The sequence below is a fragment of the Dipodomys spectabilis genome, unplaced genomic scaffold, assembly GCF_019054845.1.
Source record: "Dipodomys spectabilis isolate Male_0828 unplaced genomic scaffold, ASM1905484v1 ptg000103l, whole genome shotgun sequence".
Taxonomy (NCBI): Eukaryota; Metazoa; Chordata; class Mammalia; order Rodentia; family Heteromyidae; genus Dipodomys; species Dipodomys spectabilis.
In genome coordinates, this window is record NW_024870780.1 from 619,488 (window position 1) to 641,668 (window position 22,181).

Here is a 22,181-nt window from a genome sequence, read left to right on the forward strand (position 1 = left end):
TTATTGAAAACTGAAAAATGTTAGGAGTTGCTTTATTTTTTCCTTTCTACTACCTTAAAATTATTGATTTTGTACTGAGAGATTAAAGATGAGATTAACAAGAAACTTGATTAAAAATTTTCAAAATTTCTGAATAGATATGTTTACCAAAAAGCTCTGAAAATCGCCAGTGGGTTTACAAAGTTGTGTTTAATACAACTTCTATGCTGGCTTAATGTTTTGTAAACAAAAGTCATTAGAGAAATGCAATTCAAAATTACTATGATACTACTTCATAACTATTATAACTCTTATCAAAAAAATCAAAGGAACCAGGTGTGGTGGTAAAGACTTGTAATTCGAAGCTTTTAGGAGGTTGGAGTAAAAAGATTTGGGTCTGAGGTCATCTTGGGTATTGCACACAGTAAAAACATGCCCTTTAAAAAAACTCAAAAGGTAATAAGGTTGGCTGGTGAGAGTGTGGAGAAAAGGAAATTTTCTACACTCTTGGTCAAAATACAGGTTAATACTCTCCTTGTAGAAAGTAGTATGCAGTTTTCTAAAGAAATCCAAAGTTGAAATATCACCTGACCCACCAATCATGTGATTATTTCTCTCTGGGTAACTCATAAATATATCTGTAGTTCATTGTTATTCACATTATTCACAACAACAGCCAAGATATAAATCGAAATTCAGTGTTCAACTACAGACTAATAAACAACTGTGGTGCATGCACAAATATATTTTTCTGTTTCATCCTTAAAATAGCAAGAGACTTCTCCCATTAGCCACAACTTATAATGACCTGAAAGATGTATTGTAAATGAGGAAAAATGTTGTCTTCTGATTTTTGTAAACACACACACACACACACACACACACACACACACACACACACACCAACCTCAAACATTAAGAGTGAAATTTTTTGAAAAGTAAAGCAAAGTGGAATTGCTGGGGCATTTAGGTCACAATGTAGAAGATAGTAGATATACAGGATGAACCGGTATAGAGTTGTAATGTACAGCATGAGGATACAGGGGACAACACTGGCCTTACATAGGAATGAAGCTAAATAAGTAGTTGTTCTTCCTAGTAGGGGTTGCTCTTTTGGATGCTCTTCCTCCAGTAATGGATAAGATGAGCATAATTCTTTAAATATACCTGCCTGTTTGCAGAAATAATAACAAACAATATAGCAATAATGTTGTATGCTCAACATAGGATATGAGATTATCCTTGGTGTAAACTAATTATTACAAATAAGGGAAACCGTGGGACCTATGTTTCTTTAAGTCTGGCTTACTTCACTTAATATAATTTTTTCCAAGAACTTCCATTTCCTTACAAATGAGGTGGTATCGTTCTTTCTGATGAAAGCATAGTATTCCATGTTAGCGTGTGTGTGTGTGTGTGTGTGTGTGTGTGTGTGTGTGTCTCATTTTCTTGATCCATTCATCTACTGAGGGGCATCTGGATGGATTCCATATCTTAGCTATGGTAAATAATACTGTGATAAACATAATTTTGCTGGTAGCTTTAGTGTGGCCTTGCTTGTGGCCACCTGGTTAAATGCCCCGCAGTGGGATTACTGAGTAATAGGGGAGCATTATTGTGTACATCAAGGATAATCTTAGTAAATGAGCAGAATAGCCCTATAGTTATGTACATATGATCGTATAAGGTGATTCTAAGTGAAATGAACTCCAAGACATGTTCTTTGTTGTTTTTGTTCTTAATGTATTGTGTGATTTCTTTTTAACCTTTTGTGTTTTCCCCAACTATGGTGTATCCCCTGTAGTCACAGTATTTGATTTTGATACCCTGGTTATTGTAAATATGTTAATCTGAACTAGGGAAGGGAAAGGGAAAAAATGGTGAGGCAAAGGACAAAGGGGGAACCTATGCAACAGTGATACACAGAAGAAAATATGTTGGAAATAATCTGGAGGGGCTGTTGGGAGGGAAGAGGGAGAAAAATGGGGGAAGGGATAACAAATTAGAAAAGAAATGAATTCATTACCTTACTTATGTAAGTATAACCCCTCTGTACATTACCTTGACAGTAAAATTTAAATAAAAAAGTAAAGAAGCTATGGGAAGGGGAAACAAAGGAGGAGACAACAATGCTTAATAAGAAATGTATTCATTATTTTGCCCATATAATTGTAACCCCTCTGTATGGTATTTTCACAATAAAAATACAATAAAATACATGAGAGCAGCAATACAGGATATGGGACTGGGGAAAATACTATACAAAGAGTAGAACAGCTGTGGAGAACAATAATTTTACTTTAACATAGGAAGTAATTAACTAGCATACAGATTTTCAGCCTCATGTCAGTCACTAAAAAGGGAAAACAAAATACAAACCAGTAGAGATAAAATAGAAAACTAAACAATAAGGATGAAGAGATGGCTTGGACCAAAAATTACAAATGAGACAATTAGGAAACAAATAAAAAGCTGGTAAGTTTAAAAAATATTACCCATAATTCTATTAATTGTTGTTTACATCACAATTTGTTAGAACTATAATTCAAATCACAGTTTAGTATTATATCATTTTAATAATAGGTTACTTATTATTGATTTCTTAATGTTGAATGTTTAATATATAATTTTACTTTTAGCAGCTATAGAAAAGAAGAAAGTGAATCTAATTTTACTAATATATATCATGAATTGTAAAATTGAGAAGCAGAATTTAAACAAATAATATATTATTACTTTTTTAATTCTGTGACTTAATGTAATAATTCAAAGTGTATTCTACAATCATCAATCATTTTAACCCCATTGACTCTAGGCCAGGGGATCACAGGGGCCCAGAAAACCTACTACCTTGAATAGTAATCCTAGACCTCTAAAACAAAACAAAACAAAACCAGAAACAAAACAAACAAAACACACTGCAGTAAGCACAGCCAGTCAGGGCTGCTATCACAGCCTACATGAAGTCAGGCCAGAAACAGAAATTGAGAGTCATTTAGCTGATAACTAATATACATTTTTATGAGACAGACTCAAATGAGACTCCTGAGAGAGAGTCAGAAAGACTGATGAAAGGGACTAAAATTGATCACACGAAGATTGGAAAGTAGAATTCCTTGTAGAACAAATAAATAATAAAAAGCCTGTGCATGTAAGAACAAGACAGCAGACCAAATTCAAGAATTGCACATTATCTTAGAGGTCAGCTTAATGAATTATCAATGGAAATCTTTGAAATCTTAAATATTTGAACACATGTGGGAGAAGGACAATTGCTGAAGAGAAAGAAAATATCATCACCCTGCTAGGATGTCCAATATCACCTTAGGAATTGATAAAGCACAGATTTGTAATAAAAAGAATACAATTATTCCAAGTGAGGGGTTCATTTGTTTTGATGTAACAGTTCTTGATTTAGGTGCTAGCAATTAACATACAATTGATCCAGTCCCACAGCTGAGTTGATATTGACTGCAGTATTCCTACATAAAGGGAAAGAGAAAATTTACAAATATCTGGTGAAATGAGTTGAGGATGAAGTGTTCTAATAGTGATATCTGAGGTTTAGACACAGGTAAAGAGGTGGACTTTCTTTTCTAAAATCCCCCCATTTTTAGCCTAGTGCCAGTGGCTCACAACTGTAATCCTAGCTACTCAGGAAGCTGAGATCTAAGGACTGCAGTTCAAAGCCCCTAGACAGGAAAGTCCCAGAGACTCTTATCTCCATTTAACCACAGGAAAACCAGAAGTTGCCCTGTGGCTCAAGAGGTAGAGAACTCACCTTGAGTTGAAGAGCTCAGGGACAGTGTCCACGCCCAGACTTCAAGCCCCTCAACCAACAACAAAAAAAATATCCCTTTTCTTGGACTGCCTACATCTTTTCCTAACATTCAACAAAGAAGCCATTTTATCACCCACAACATTTAAGTCCTATCCTAGCTACTGCAAATAGAATGATCTGGTTTCTTATGTCAAAAGTTCATATTTTTAAAAACAAATACCAGAAGTGATAACTTTTTTTCCAGTCCTTGAACACTGGGCCTGGGCCCTGAACATGGTTATGCTGATAGCTTTCATGTGAGCTTGCTTGTTATTTATTGAATTACTGCTGATGAGGGGAATTACTGGGTCTTCATGGAGATCTATATTTAGTCTTTTCAGGAAACTCTGTACTGCATTCCACGGTGGATGAACAAGTTTAATTTCCCACCAACAGTGTAATAGAGTTCCCAATTGGCTACATCCATGTCAGCATTTGCTATTGTTAGTTTTCTTGATAATGGCCATTCTTACTGGGAGGAGGTAGAATCAGTCTTGTTTACTTGTAGATTTGTGGGCACCTTCTAGCTAACAAAAATGAATGAATCCATGAAACCTATATTGCTCCGAGTCTGCATTCTGTTCTCTTTGCTCTTAGTATAATTTTACCAAGCCTTTCATTTTCCTTAAGACTGGTGAAAAGTCATCATTTCTGATGGGTGAGTAGAATTCCACTGTGTGTGTGTGTGTGTGTGTGTGTGTGTGTGTGTGTGTGTGTGTGTGTGTGTGTGATAGGCCCATGAATTCATTTCTAAGCCTTCTGTTTCACCTATAATTTAGTAATTCCATATTAAATTTGGATTACTTTCTCTACTGTATTGAAGAATATAGTTGGGATTTTGATGAGTATTGCATTGTCAATTTTTGGGGGGCCGCATTGCAGTTTCACCATGTAAATTCTTCCAACCAGGAGCATTAAAAAATTTTCCATTTCCTTGAGTCTCCTTAATTTCCCTTTTTAGAGTTTTGAAGTTTTCACAGTAGAGGTCCTTCACATTTTATTTAAATTAATTAATTCCTAGTTTTGCTGTTGTTGTTTTGTTTAGTTTAGATTTGATTTGGTTTTAAGGCTAATACATATGAGGTTGTTTTTTGGATTTCAGCATGGATCTTCCCATTGTTGGTAACACAGAAAAATTACTAATTCTTGTGGTTTTTATACCCTGCTACATTGCTGAAGGTTAGCATCACCTTTAGTAACTTGAAGGAGGAAGCTATAGGGTCCTTTAAATACAGGATCATTACATCTGTAAAAAGGGATAGTTTTACATCTTCCCTATTTGGATCCCCTTTATGTTTTTCTCTTGCTTATTGCTCTTGCTAGAAAGTCCACTGCATCATCGCTTATCAAAGAGTTGGGTTCATAGTTCTCTTTCTTTGGTGAGTCCCTATGTGATTTGGAGAAGAGTCTAATTCTAGCTTCATAGAATGTGTTTGATAATTCCATTTCCCTTTCTATTCCATTCAAGAGTTATAACTGTGTATTGTAAGTTCTTTGCAGGTTTTAATTTCATGGTAAATTCATTGAGTCGTAGATTTTTCTGGAATGGGAAGTGGTTTATTGACATTTCATTTTCATTTCTTTTTATGTTTTACTTCTTGTTTCAGATCCAGTATAGGAAAGCATCAATTTCCCCAGGATTTTTCAGGTGATTGGCAAAAGATTTTCAAAGTATTCTCTTATAATATTCTCAATTTTGCTTATATCTGTTGTGTTGTCTCATTTTTGTCTTTAATTTTCTGTATTTGGATGAGTTCGCTAAGTGTTTTGTTTTTGTTTTTTATTATGAAGGTGATATACAGAGAGGTGGGTTACAGTTACATAAGTAATGAGTACCTTTTTTTTTTTTTTTTTTTGGTCTGTTCGTGGGACCTGAACTCGGCCTGGGCGCTGTCCCTCAGCTCTTCAGCTCAAGGCTAGTGCTCTACCACTTGAGCCACAGCACCACTTCCAGCTTTTTTCTTTTTGCTTATGTGGTGCTGAGGAATCGAACCCAGGGCCTCATGCATGTAAGGCAAGCGCTCTTCCACTGAGCCACCTTCCCAGCCCAAATGAGTACATTTTTAACAGTGTTACCCCTTCCTCATTTTTTTCTGCTTCCCCCAACCCTGACATCCCACTCCCACAAAGTTGTAAAGTTTATTTCTAACATAGTGTCTAGTGAATATCACTGTTGCTTTGGTTAATCTTTGTCTCACCATTTCTGTGATTTCCCTTCCTTTCCCCAAATCAGATTGACTTATGTGTAAGACAAAGGGTACAGAAATCAAAAACAGTGATTACTGGGAATAAACCAAAGGGGAAAACTAAATAGAAATAACTAAGAACAGTTCACTATATAATCATCTTGTATCCATTTCTTGGAGCTCATTTTGATAAGCATCATCATTTTATGGTGATATGCATATTGCTATTGAGCTACTGTGAATATCCTAGACATATCCTAGTTTTTCCAAATGAGTGAAAACATGTAGCCTCTGATTCTTTGGGTCTGGCTTGTTTGAATTATTATGTTTCCAAATGATTCCATTTCTTACAAATGGGACAATGTCAATCATTCTGATGGAAGCATAGAATTTTGTTGTGAATATGTACAACATTTCCTTGATCCATCATTTCTGGATCATAGGGGAGCTCCAGTGAGGAACCTCTATACTTCTTTACAGAGTATTTGAACAGGTTTACATTTCCACCAATAGTGTAGTAATGTTCCTTTTTGGCCACATCCCCACCAGCTCAGCATCTGTTATTATTAGTTTTCTTCATTATGGTCATTCTAACTGGGGTTAGGTGGAATCTCAATTTTGCTTTGATTTGCATTTCTTTTATGGCCAGAAATGTTGCATTGTTCTTCATGTGTCTATTGGCCATTCATATTTCTTCTTCAGAGAGGTCTCTCCTTAAATCTTAAGCTCACTTATATTATGAGGGTTGTTGTTTCTATGAGGATTTTTTTTGGGGGGGGGGTTAATTTTGGGTCTCTAAGAATATTTGAGGTATGAGGCCGTTGTATGTTGTAGAGCAACTAAAGACCTCCCAATCTATATAAGGTCTCTTTTTAGTCAGATTTGGTAAGGGTCTGTCAAGTCTGTTAATTTATTGAAAGAACCAACTCTGTTTGGTTGATCTTCCTATGTTTTATTTTGTCTTATTTAGTTATTTCTGATTTAACTTTTTTATTTGTTTCAGCCTACTTAGGTTTAGACTTGTTCCTCTCTTCAAGGAGCTTTAGGTACATAATAAAAATACTGATTTGAGATTTCCCCAATTATTTGATGTAGGCATTCAAAGCTATAAATTTTCCTGTAAGTACTGCATTTAATATGTCCCAGAGGAGCTGGTATTTTGTGTCTTCATTTTTCTTAAATTCCAGAAACTTTCAGATTTCCATTCTAATCTCTTCAGTGCCCCACTGGTCATTCAGCAATGTGTTTTTCAGTTTTCATAGGTTTGACAATTTTTTTTGTTGTTTTAGTTGTTTAATTGTGTTTATTCTGCTGTGGTCTGACAAGCTATGGGAATTCAATTAATTATTCTTTCAATTTGGACAGAAATTCTGTGTGACATAGGATGGGTTCTATTTTGGAGAATCTTCCATGACCTGCTGCAAAGAATGTACATACTGATACTGAATGTATATTCTGTAGATGTCTGTTAGGGCAAGGTGGTCAATGCAGTTATTTACATCTTCAGTTTCTTTTTTTTGTTTTATTGGGTCCTGTCGTGGGCCTGAACTCTGGGCCTGGCACTGCCCTCAGCTCTTCAGCTCAAGGCTAGCACTCTACCACTTGAGCCACAGCACCACTTCCGCCTTTTTTCTTTTTGCTTATGTGGTGCTGAGGAATCGAACCCAGGGCCTCATGCATGCAAGGCAAGCGCTCTACCACTGAGCCATCTTTCCAACCCTAGGTCTTCAGTTTCTTGGTTGAGTTTTTCCTGGATAACCAATCCATGCATGACAATGATGGGTTGAGATGTGTTTTTAGGTTATGTAGTATTTGGTTGATGATGTGGGGTGGTCCAAGATTCAAGGCATTGATATTTACACTTGTTGTATCTTCCTAATGGAGAGCTGCCTTTATCAATATGTAATGTCTCTTCCTACTAATTTTAATTTGAGTTCTACATTATTTTATGTTAGTAATTCTACTGTGGCCTCTTTATGGTATCCATTTGCTTGAAAAATTTCCTTGCAGCCTTTCAGTTTGAGTATGTGTTTGTTTTTGTCAATGAAATGTATCTCTAGTGGACACTGGATGGATGCATCTTGTTTTTTTTATAATACTATCTAATCTGTGTTTTCTAATTGGAAATTTAAGTCCATTGATATTGAGAGTTAAGGCTGGGAAATATCTATAATTCCTGCTCTTAGGAGCTGTGCCTCATCTATTCTTATTATATTTACTTTGTTCGGTATAATTTGTGGAGGGGAAGGGGAAAAACAAATCATTTAAATAGGGATACAGGTGGACCCATTGCAACAATGAGATGCACAAGTCCTTATGATGAAAATGAACTTTACAACTTTGGTGCAGGGGGGGAGTGGGGAGGACTGGGTGGGAGGGTTGGGGGAGGATGGGAAGGGATAGGAAGGGGAAACAAAGGAGGAGGCTACAATGCTTTGATAAGAAATGTACTCATTATCTTGCCCATGTAATTGTAACCCCTCTGTACAGTATTTTCACAATAAAAAAATATATCCTTTCACTGGTAGGGAGCATTTTATATAACCAGTTCCTGTTCTTCTTGGCCTCTCTATGTAGGATATATTTGATTAATTTCTATCTTGTTGATTTGGTGGGGATAAGTTGTTTCAAGTTCTCTTTGTCATGAAATATTTTTATATATCCTTTAAATGTAAAGAAGAGTTTGGCTTGGGACAGTATTCAGGATTGGTAGTTGTTTGCCTTTAATGTTTGCCATATATCATGCCAGGCTCTCGTTTTTACCATATCAGCTAAGAAATCATTATTTATTCTGACTGCATATCCTTTATAAATAATCAATCTTTTCTCCTGACAGCTTTAAGAATCCTTTCCTTGATCTCTAATGATCCTCTAATGGATTATGATGTGGTGGTGGGTTGTTCTGTTCTGGTATTCTCTGTTTGGTGTTCTAAAGGCTTCTTTTCTATGAATGAGCCTTTCTTTTTGGATGTTTGGCGTGTTCTCTGCTAGAATTCTGTAATATGTTTCCCATCCATTTTGTTTCCTGCTCTTCTCCTTCTTGATACCTATCTCCCCCAAGTTTAATCTTCTAACTGAATCTTGAACTTCCAGCAAGATCATTTCTTATTTATTGGATTTGTTCTAAATGATTAGCTCCTCTTTTCTATTAGACCTAGTCTGTCTTTGATGCCTAACATCTTCTATGTCATCTATTCGCTGTGGAGACTTTCTACTTTGTTTTTGAATTCTCTGTCTTCTAATTGGTCATTTTTTTATGGCTTCTATCTTTACTAAAGCTTTGTTTTAGGTCTTGTGTGGACTTTCTTTACATCTTTTTCTTTGGGTAGGGGAGTTGGAGGGGTTTATTTTAGCTGTGTCTTCTCTCATACCTTTTAACTATTTAACGAATTTTTCCTTGGACTCCTTTGCCTTCTCAGAATTTATTTATCTTTCTGTTTGTCATCTCCATGAATTATTATGCTAATCTTTGATTGGTCTCATCTTTTTCACAAATTTCCTTTTAGAGGTTTTGTATCTTTTCATTAATCACATTTTTCAGTAGTATTTGTAATGTATTTTGAATACTCTCTTCTAGGTCCTTAATTGTCTGTTCTAATGTCTGGTCAGTTCCTGTGTGAATTATCAGTTTTCTTGTATTTTTTTGATTTTTTCTGTCCATTTGGTGGATTTCTTGGCTTTTATTTGTGGGATCTGTGATCTTAATAGGTGACTCTCTATGTTCTTGGTTGATTTGCAGGTTTGGTTTGGTCTTCTGTTGTGATTTGTTTTTCTGGAATTAGGTTTTTGTCTAGACGATTAAGTGTAGGATTAGAGATCATTTGTGGTGAGATATTGTCATGTTAATACTTGTGGTTCCAATGAGAGTTCGAACTGTCCAGTGGTAAGATGAATTGTGTCTGTGTTTGGATGTGGCTGCCTCTGTTCCTGCTTTTTTCCCATGTGGCCCTTTTATTTCCACAGTGCAACTGTGCTTTTGAATATGTTGGTCAACACAGTCACAACAGTCACCTGCCTGGCTGGGTAACTTTTCATAGATTTCTGTTTTCTTGTCAAGACAGTATAAAATCTTCTTTTGAATTATATATTTATATATAATTATACCTGACTTGGTTTGACCTGCTAGAAGTGGAATACCTGCTAGGACTCTAAATATCTGTTTCATTAGCTAGATCCAGGGTAATATTCTGTTGTTATTCTGCCATTGTTTTTCCACTTCCTCAGGTTTATTTTTAATATTGTGGATTTTTCACATAATTTAGGATTTGTGATGGTTGTAGCCCTTTATTTTTTTCTGTTTGTGTTACTTTGAAATAGTGATTTCAGGCTTCTATAAAGAGACAGTAATAATATGAAATGTATGTTATTACATTGAAAGAAAGAGACCTGACATTTTAACCTTTTGCTACAAGTAAATTAAAATTAAGCAAAACTAATGAAAATAATTTCTTATTTACTAGTGTCTTTTTTACCTATGTTAATATTATTTACAATGTGAGTGAAATGTTTAAAAAGTAGTATTTATTTTAGCTTAATTGCTCTGAAGAGACAATAAGTGATATAATCAAAGGCTAAAAATGATTAGATTTAAAATTTAGAATTCAGGAAATCATTTTGACCATTCTGGTTACTGGAGCCTTCACTACAACCTCACGAGACAATTTATATTGATGAAGCAAAAATCCAAGGTTAGATATTTATGAATAAAAAATCATGTCATTCTGAACATGGAGAGCTACATTTCAAACATAGAAAATTTAGCTTTTAAATACCTGAATATGCTAGTACATTTAATTGCAGTGTAAGTACTTGTTCTGAAAAGAGATAAAATTGCATTTATTTTGAAATGTAAAATGTAAACCTAAGTATTCATTTGAATAAAAGATAATGTTTAAAATATCACTCATTCAAGAAAGAAGATGTACAGTTAGTTGTTTTTCATGCCAATTATGTTCTCTAAACTTACTACAAATACTATATTAGTAAACCTAATTCATTGCTTTCTGGGAAATAGAAATTCAGTTTCTTAAAACTCATGATTGTAACTTTTTCTCAAACAATTGCTAAATAATTGTTTTATATTTTTTGTCATGGAATCTTATTTGACATATTTTTATTCATTAAGTTAAATAATAGGCCAATAACAATATAAATTATGCATGAACAAAGTTTATCTAACACAAGTATTTTTTTCACAAGACATATCATGGCTCTCTTAAAGAACACTAGAAGGCAGTGTCTTATTTATTAATTTTTAGTTGTTTTCTTAATGATTTTTAATTGTCAGAAGTGGCAATTCTATAATATATTTAAAGCATTTGATTATACTCCCTCTATTTCAGTTTCATTACTTCTTTCTCCAAAGATCTTCTGTTTTTCACATAAAATTACGTCTTTGTATATGTACATATAAACTAATTTGGAAGATTTAGGCTAAACTACAATTTAATTCAAGATGTATGGTTGATTAATAGGCTAAATAAAAACTTAAATATTTTTTATTAACTTCTGAATTGAGTTATCATTATTATTATGGTTAGGCTTAGGATCCCAGACGGAATTAGAATTAGAATTAGAGAAATAGAAAATTTAGGTTCAACACAGAATGACACATTGCAACAATGATACTCAAAAGACACTGTTGAAAATGAAGTTTACACCATGGGGAGGGAGGAGTAAGGGAAGTGGGGAGGAATGGGATAGTGGGAGAACAAGACAGAAGGGGGTAACAATGCTTAACAAGAAATGTACTCCTTATGTTACATATGTACTTAATCGCTCTTTAAAGCATCTTTACAACAAAATAAAATTGTTAAGAAATAATGAAAAATAAAACTTGCCAGGAAATAGAAAACACTTAAAAATTTAGGTTCAAAATGCAAGTAAAATTTAGAACTACACGCTGAGCAAGATTTAGGATAAATGTGAAAAAAGAGGCTTGCTATTAACATGATGATTCAGATATAGGTAGGCTTAGGATTAGGCAAAGTGTTCCAGTTAGAGCTGGGGTTAGGATGAGAAAAAGATGGAAGATATTGTGTAAAACTGCCACATATTTTAAGAAGAATGAATGGCATCAAAGTTAGAATGAATGAAAACCAGTGTGTATGTTACTTTAAACATTAAGATATGATTTGGTTTAAAGTGTGAGATATTTTTTTGCTCTAGTTAGGGTTAGGGAAGGATAAGCTTTAGGGTAACTTTTAGTTTTCCACTAAGAAGTAGAAGCAAAAAAATGTGTGGTTGAATAGAATCTAGACTATTTTCCTTACATTAACCATTTGATGCTAAATCAGACTGTGATTAGTTAGGTTTCTGGTTAATCGGGGTAGAGGATAGAGTAAAGAAATGGGTTAAATTAGTGGCTTGTGCCTATTATCCTAGCTACTCAGGAAGCTGATTTCTGAGGATCCCAGTTCAAAGCTAACCCGGGCAGGAAAGTCTGTGAGACCTTTATCTCCAATTAACCACCAGAAAACCCAAAAGCGGTGTTGTGTCTCAAGTGGTAAAGTGCACCCCTTGAGCTAAAGAACTCAGGGATCATGCCCAGGCCCAGAGTTCAAGCCCCACGACCAACAAAAAGAAAAAAAAATGTGTTAAATGATAAGTAAAGTTGAACTTATTTTAGGTTCTAGGAATTCAGGAAATGCTGGGATAATGGAAGTACAATGTATTTCATAATATCAGGATTTGAGATCAATGGGTATAATGATTCCTCTTATGGAACAAGATACATTCAAAATTAAGAGTGAGATTGAATAGTAACTAGAGCATTATCATTATATTTATTTCTCAGTGATCATTCTCATAATGATTAATGAGAGTTTTCCAGACAGGTTTAGGCTGAGACTTAGCATTAAGTAATGGACTAGATGGTAAGTAAATATGAAACTGTTTTAGGGTACAGGGTTTCTGGAAAAGGTAGGATGAATGGAAACTACAGTATTTTTCCTGATAAAGAGAATTTGAGGACAAGTAATATAATAGTTCATTTTAGGAAACAAGATAACTTCAGAAATAGAGTCAGAAAATTTGTGGGAATAAGGCAAACTGAAACTAATTTCCAGAGCGTAACCTGGAGAGTTCATTAGAATGATTTAAAACTAAAGTTTTTTTTTCTTAAACATTAGAATTGGACTATCAGAGTGATAGGTTTCAGTTCCAGTTGGGGTTAGTGTAAGCACTAGGGAAATGGAAAATTAAGGGTCCAACTGAAACTAAATCTTCGAATAACAAGTCGAGTTAGAATTAAGATGAATGTGAAATAGGAAACTGCTAACAATATTAAGATTAGGTTATAATTAGTGTGAGGGTTAGCCTCAATATTTCAGTTAGGGCTAGGGTTACAATAATGGCAGGATAATGAGTGAAACTACAAACTATTTTAAGAAAGATGAGTTAAATCAAAGGATGAATAAAAACTAATGTATTTGTGTGGCTTTTAGAATCCAAAGCCCATTAGTTCCAGGGTTAGGGTTACTTTTCTAATTCAGGTTAGGCTTAGGGTTAGGGAAGGGTAAGCTTTAAGGTAAAACTGAATTTTCTGCTAACACTTTCAAGTAAAATAAGTTTGAAACTTATTTTAATTCAAGTAAACTTATTGAAACTTATTGGAAACTTATTGAAACACAAGTAAAATAAGTTTGAAACTACAGAGTTTCTCTAAGTTTTCTATGCAGGGTTCAATGGGGTTAAATTTAGAGTTAGGTTTCTAGTAAGGTTTAGATATATAGTAAGGGTTAGGAACTAGAGTAGATTTTAAGTAAACCTGCAACTTCTTTTTGGAGATACAGGAGTTCTGTAAAAGTTAAAAATCAGTGGAAACTATGTTATTTTTCATGATATGAGGACTTGAGGTTAATGATTCATAATAGAGAACAAGATATATTTCAGATTCCAAGTCAGGGAATATGTAGAATTTGGAGCAAAGTGCAAATCATTTCAAAGACAGTGGGTATCTGTAAAGATGTATCTAAACTTGAGTATTTTCCATTAATTTTAGGATTGAGTTACTATTATCATCAAGGTTACTCTTAGGGTTGTGACCAGGATTAGAGTTAGGATTAGGGAAATTAAAGGTTGAGAACTTGAGTGAATTACTTCCCTAGTGTATGTATTGCACTATTCTAAGGCTTGAACTCAAGGCTTGGGTTCTGTTCCTGAGTTTTTGCTGTAGGCTAAGAGCCACGAATCCACTTCCAGCTTTCTTTGGCAGTAAATTGGAGATGAGAATCTCACAGACTTTCCTATCTGAGCTGACATTGAACTGAGATCCCCAGATACCTGCCTTCTGATTAAAGTTAAGATTAAAGGCATGAGCTACCTGTGCCCAGGAAAGTGATTGACTTTTATTGATTGTTTTTACTTATGTTCGAGATCAAGAGTTGAATTCACTCATTCTTCAAGGAAATAGAAGAGGCAATCCAAAAATTCATATGGAACAATAAAAGACCCCGAATAGCAAAAATGATCCTCAACAGAAAGAACACTGCTGGAGGAATATCAATACCAAATTTCAAACTCTACTATAAAGCCATAGTAATCAAAACAGCTTGGTACTGGCACAAGAACAGACCTCAGGACCAATGGAATAGAATTGAAAACCCAGAAATGAACCTACAGACCTATAGCCATTTAATCTTCGATAAGGGAGCTAAAAAAATAGAACGGAAGACAGAAAGCCTCTTCAGTAAATGGTGCTGGCAAAATTGGTTAACTACTTGTAGAAAGCTAAAGCTAGATCCTTATATATCACCCTGCACCAGAATCAACTCCAAATGGAGCAAAGACCTCGGAGTCAAAGCTGACACTCTCAAAACATTACAGGATGGAATAGGAGAAACCCTAGGTTTCCTTGGCACAGGCCGGAATTGTCTTAATAGAGACCCCAAAACAGAAAAAATCAAAGAGAGGTTGGACAAATGGGATTGCATGAAGTTGCAGAGCTTCTGCATGGCAAAGGACATAGCTAGCAAGATCAATAGAAAGCCCACGGATTGGGAGAAGATCTTCACTAGCCACACAATGGACAAGGTTCTCATATTTAAAATATACTTGGAACTCACAACATTAAATCCCCCAATAACAAATCTTTAAAGAAACAACTGCCCAATAAATAAGTGGGCTAAAGACTTAAAGAGAAACTTCTCTGAAGAGGAAAGAAGGATGGCCAATAGACACATGAAGAAATGCTCAACCTCCCTAGCCATAAAAGAAATTCAAATCAAAACAACATTGACATACCACCTCACCCCAGTTAGAATGGCTAATATCAAGAACTCTAATAACAACAGATGCTGGAGGGGATGTGGACAGAAGGGAACCTTACTGCATTGTTGGAGGGAGTGTAAACTTGTTCAACCACTTTGGAAAGTGGTATGGAGGTTCCTCAAAAGACTCCACATAGAGCTCCCCTATGATCCAGCAATCCCACTTTTGGGCATTTACCCAAATGTTTACAAACAAGACCACACTAAAGCTTCCAGTACCACTATGTTTATTGCAGCACTATTTACTATAGCTAAGATATGGAACCAACCCAGATGCCCCTCAGTAGATGAATGGATCAAAAATATGTGGTATATATACATAATGGAATTCTATGCCTCCATCAGAAAGAATGACATTGCCCCTGTTGTTAAGAAATGGAAAGACTTGGAAAAAAATTGTATTAAGTGAAGTAAGCCAGGCCCAAAGAAACATAGGTCTCATGGTTTCCCTTATTTGCAATATCTAGTATATGTCTGAATCAAGCAGAAAAGTTCAGATAAGGTGATGTTAGGGAAATGAACCCTAAGATATGTATTCAAATATTTTTTTCGTTCATGTGATTTTTTCTAACACATCTATGAGATGATTTCTTTGTTGCTTTGTATGTCCCTCCCTCACGGTATAATCCCTGCTTTCACTGTATTTGATGTCGGTATAATTTGTGGAGGGGAAGGGGAAAAACAAATCGTTTAAATAGGGATACAGGTGGAACCATTGCAACAATGAGATGTACAAGTCGTTATGTCGAAAAGGAACTTTACAACTTTGGTGCGGGGGTGGGGGGCGGGAGTGGGGATAATTGGGTGGGGGGGGGCAAGGGGCGGATGGAAAGGGATGAGAAGGGGAAACAAAGGAGGAGGCTACAATGCTTGATAAGAAATGTACTCATTATCTTGCCCATGTAATTTTCACCCCCCTGTACAGTGTTTTCACAATTAAAAGAAAAGGCTTGAATTCAGTATCTGACAGCTTTGCTCACTAGGTAGTACTCTGCCACTTGAGCCATATCTCCAAAAATGATTATTTTAAATAGCTGGAAATCATTAATTTTTCTTCATATAATATGCATCATTAGTGTTGTTCTGAAACTCATCCTAATGAAAAAAGATTTATAGACCCTAGAAATGATCTGAGCAGATTCTCATGCTCTGCTTCTAATGGCATAACATTTTAGGGACATGATTTTTTAATTATTATTTTAAGTAACAAAGGAGTTATCATTAAACAAAGCAGTTTATGCATATAATATACCTTGATCAATGACAACCCTTTCAGCATTCTCATCCATCCCTCCTCTATGAACCTCCTCGTTTACTCTTCTTAATTTTGTAGGATATTTACTGGATTCCTCTCTGCACTTCACCCCTTTTCTTCTTTTCATTCTTATATATATATAAGGTAACAAAAAACGAAAAAAAACAAAACAAGAAAAAGAAAAAAAGAAAAGAAGAAGAAGAAAAAAAAAGTTCTTTGATTTTTTTTTTTTTTTTTTTTTTGGGAGGGGTGGGAAGTGTCCTGTATCTCCCTTTTGTCTGTAACCAGAGTCTGGTTGGAGTCTCTGGTCAGCTTGAGGTCCTGTGGCTTGATTGGTTTCTTAAGTCAGTTTGTTGGAACAGGCAGGAAAATGCTCTGCTTTACCCAAGATTTTGAGATCCCCCTCCCAGGTTAGTTTACTGGGAGGGTGATCTGCTTTGAGAATCACAAAAGAGGGGGATGCAGTGATGAGGCTAGGTTCTGGGTAGAGTTGAGGCCTTTCAACGAACAGTAGCTTTTCCCTGGGGCTATTTTGTGAAAAAAAACTCACAGCACCCAGCCTGGAGCCATTCTCAGGGTTTCTGTTTTTCAATTGATTGTGGTGGCTGCTAGAGGGAGGGGCAGCCTCTGGCTCTGGCCACCCAGCGAGGAGAGCCACTCCAGTGGCTGGTGCCTGAGCTGGGCGACCCCTCCCTGGATGGAACTGAGTCTGTGAGGTCACCTCGCCGCCAAGTTCCTGTGACCTGCCAAATGACTAGCTCTATTCCAAGGCCTGAGCTGGAGCTAGCCGCTCCTCTGAGCTTTGTCGGTATCCAAGATGGAGATCACCGGTGCTGGGGGGGGAGGGGTGGCCTTCCCTCCTCTGCTCCCAGAGGAGTGAGGAAGTGGGGCTTCTACTCACGCGGAGTCTTGGATCTCGGGTCGTCTCTGGTCTGCAAAGTGCAGGATGAAGTTGTCCGCTCCTTGTCGGTTCTTGCTGGTGTTGAGTAGAATCCGCTCGTCCGCTGCGTCTGGCTCCTTCGTCCCGGACTGCGTCTCAGGTATGCCTCCGCGGCGGTGGTCGCCGCTGCGACCCTGCCGCCGCAGCGGCAGCTGCTCAGATGTGTCTGCTTGGCTTCCCCTCTCTTGACTAACTCTCTGTCCTGTGATGGCACACTTGGTGTGATTCTCTGGCTTGGGACTGTTCACTGGAACTCTGAAACTGTTTTCTATGCAAGAGCTTGTTCAGATTCCAGCTTCTCCTCCGCCATCTTCCCGGAACTCTTTTCTTTTCATTCTTTTCATCTTCCCCCTTCACCCCTCTTTTGACTACCCACTCCATATTATCCAGCAACTCTACTCCTAGGCATTTTCCTGAATGTTTACAAACTAGGATGTAGTAAAAGTTTCAGCACAACCATGCTTACTGAATCACCCCATCTACTCCTCAAGAGAGAAATGAATCAAGAAAATGTAATACACACACAAACACATGCACACACACACACACACACACACACACACACACACACACACACACGCTGGAAATTCTACTTACCCATCAGAAAGAATATTGTGCAATTTGTATCTCATTTCTCATTTCTTCTGCCTGGTATCCCATTGTTGCCGTACTGTCCCTGTACTGCAGTAACTGACACATGCAAACTGATGTAAAATATTGTCAGGGTTATTGGCTAGGAGTAGATTCCTGAATGAGTTCTTTGCTCATTCTCTTCATCTATTCATGACTTTGAATAGTGATTGTACAGATTCATTTGTACCATTTGCTACACACAAAAGAGATGAACCACTTGTACGTATATATACATATATGTATATACATACATACATGGATATATGCATTTTATGATTTCAAGAATTATGGAGCTAACAAAAACCATATGCATTTTCCTTCCTTTTCAACTCTTTCAAAGCCTAAATAACTTTGTCTGTTTTGAATACCTAATTTTAAAGAGAATGTCATCATCTCTGATCTGTCAGCGCCCTTGAAATTAATGTTCCAATAAAACAAAATTACTTAGGCTTTTTGGTGGAAGAGAAGAATATTACTAGGGTTTTATTCAGGGGTTCTCTGCTTGCTAGAAAGGACTTTGGTTGTATAGCACCAAGCAGCTCAACTACTGTTACCATAGTTCTAGTCGCTTTTATTTGCTTGAGGTCTTGAACTTTTTTTCCCAGGTCTGATCTTAGATTGACTGAGACTTTGCTACAGATGCCTCCCACATAATTAGGTAGGATTACAGATATGAACCACGATGGCCAGATCATTTGTTGAGATGGCTGTCTTGGCAGTTATTTCTCTGGCCTGGCCTTAGACATTTCTGCTTCCCAATCAGCTAGGATTACAGATGTGGGCTACTATACTTGGTGTACATGACACCTTCCTTTTTTTGAGAGGTTTTTATTGTAAAAATACTGTATAGAGGGGTTATAGTTACATGAGCAAGGTAATGAGTGCATTTTCTATCAAGCATTGTTACCTCTTCCTTTGTTTTTCCCCTACCCTCCCTTCCTTCCCACCTTCACAACTACACTCCCTCCTCCCCCCTTCTCTGCCTCCCTGCCTAAATTGTAAACTTCCTTTCTCAACATACTGTCTTGTGCATCTCATTGTTACAATGGGTCAGCCTGTATCCCTGTTTAAACATTTTGTTTTTTCCCTTCCCCTCCCCAAGCTAGAGAAGTGTGTATACAAGATGCAGGGCACCGACATCAAATACAGTGAAAACAGGGATTATACTCTGTGGGAGGAACACACAAAGAAACAAAAAAAAATCACAATTTAGATGATAAACCACTATCTTGAGGTTTATTTCGCTTCACATCATCTTATCTGATCATATATACATAGCTTTTGAACTTTTATACTTGTCCCAGACATATACTAGTTATTGCAAATAAGGGAAATCATAGTATCTATGTTTCTTTGGGTCTGGCTTACTTCACTTAATATAATTTTTTCCAAGACTCCACTTAGAGTTCTCCTATGACCCAACAATCCCACTTTTAGGCATTTACCAAATCATCACAAACAAGACCATACTAAGCTACCAGCACGACGATGTTTATTGCAGCATAATTTACCATAGCTAAGATATGGAACCAACCCAGAGGCCCCTCAGTAGATGAATGGATCAAGAAAATGTGGTATATATACACAATGGAATCCTATACCTCAACAGAAAGAATGCCATGGCTCCATTTGTTAGGAAATGGAAAGGCTTGGAAAAAATTATATTAAGTGAAGTAAGCCAGGCCCAAAGAAACATAGGTCTCATGGTTTCCCATATTTGCAATAAGTAGTATATGTCTGAGACAGGTAGAAACGGTCAGATAAGTAGATGTTAGGCAAAATGAACCCCAAGATAAGGATTCAAATGATTTTTCTTTCTTGTGATTATTTCTAACTTATAAGATGATTTTTTTGTTGCTTTGCATGTCCCTCCCCCATGGTACAACCCCTGTTTTCACTGTATTTGATGTTGGTATAATTTGTTGAAGGGAAGGGAAAAAAACAAATTGTTTAAATAGGGATACAGGTGGACTCATCGCAACAATGAGATGTACAAGACGTTATGTCGAAAAAGGAAATTTACAACTTTGGCTTGGGGTCCGTAGGTGGGGGGGGTGGATGGGAAGGGATGGGTAGGGGAAACAAAGGAGGAGGCAACAATTCTTGGTAAGAAATATACTCATTACATTGCCCATGTAATTGCAAACCCTCTGTATGGTATTTTCCCAATAAAAAAGAGAAAATGTCTGTGTGTGTGTGTGTGTGTGTGTGTGTGTGTGTATGTATATATATATATATATCGTATTGTATATATGTATATGTACATGTATATATATATATCATTGTATATATGTATATGTATATGTATATGTATATGTATATGTATATATATATATATAAAACCATAGGTCTTGCAGTTTCCCTTACTTGCAGTAACTAGTACATTAGTACATGGTATCATATGACCATATAAGATGATATTAAGTGAAATGAACCCCAAGAGAGGGACACAAATGATTCCATGAGATTCTTACCTCTATATAATCCCCCAGAGAAAGTTGGAAGGGGAGTTATGGTTCAATTATTGAGCACCACCCTTTAGGGAAAAAGCTTAAGTGAGAAGGTAATGTATTGATTTTAAACCACAATATCAGCACTCAAAAAAGTTGATTTCTTTTCCTTGAGGTTTTTATTAAGTTGCTCAGAAAATAATCAACATTGAATTTATGTTTAGTATTACTATCAAAATCATGTTATATTTATTGATGTTATTCTTTATTTTCCTAAATTTTACTTACACATTAATATCCAGTAATGGAAAGAGATGATCAGTGTTTCACAAGTTTTTATGGCAGTTGAATATATGGATCAGAGACGCTTACAAGGAGTTTGGACTGAAAATAGATATGTGCAAGCTCTTCACAAAAATAAATTATAGTTGAAGAACTTGTGGCCCTATATGAAAGAAAATAAAGAAATCAGCAAGGAAAGATAAGGTATGATTCTGGAAAGCACACAATTTTGGAAGATAAAAAACCAAGGAATATATGTAGCTTTTGGTAAGAACTTTGTAATCCACAGACACATTTTATTTCTTATTTCTACTGTAAGGCATTTCAGTTAACTTTATTTTACAAAGTTAAACATGATTGGCATTTAATACTAACTAGCTTCTGTCTCAGGTGAGCAATTATTCTAGCCAGGTGCCAGGGGTTCATGCCTATAATCCTAGCTACTCCGAGGGCTGAGGTCTCTAGATCCTAGTTCAAAGCCAGGTTGGAGAGGAAAGTTGGTGAGACTTTTCTGTTCAATTAACCATGAGAAAACTGGAAGTGGCATTGTGGCTCAAAGTGGCAGCACTAGCCTCGAGTAATAAATTTCAGATACAGAACCCAAGTTGTGAGTATAAGTTCTCTGAAATTATTCTTAAAATAATTGTTCTCAGGATTTCATTAACTTGTCTAGAAGAATGTTTTAAACCTAGGGATTTTTTATTTCATGTAGTCAGCATTGATTTTTAAGATGTGCAGAGAAAAATTATTTAAAGTCAGAACTGGTTTGTATTGCTTTGTATTATGCATTGCCTCTACACACAGAGATCTGCTGGAAAGCAGTTGGCCAAATCCTGGCTGTTGGCAATGAATATGGAAATGTGTTTCTTTGAGCAAATAAACAAAATTTGTAATGGCAGCCTTTATAATATCTTAATTGTAAAAAATTAATATTATTGCTATTATTATTTTTTGTCGGTTTTGGTGCTTGAATTCTGGGTCTGGGTGTTGTCCCTCAGCATTTCAGCTCAAGGCTAGCACTCTACTACTTGAGCAACAGTGCCACTTCACATTTTGTGAAGAACCTTTAGTTGGAGATAAGGGTCTCACAGACTTTCTTGCCCAGGCTGGCTTTGAATAGAGACCCTCAGTTCTCAGCCTCCTTAGTAGCTAGGATTACAAGTTTGAGCCACTGGGGCCCAGCAGTAAAATTATTTTGAAAAGAAAAACCCACGATTCTATCCTTAAACAATTACAATCTGGCAAGTGTATTTGTAACGTTAGTTGTATCAAGTAACCATAGGCAGCAATCAATTTTAGATCTCATTATGTCCTGTCCAATGCCAGATAATATTTCATTAATTTGTTTTTTCCTAACAAAGTTCATT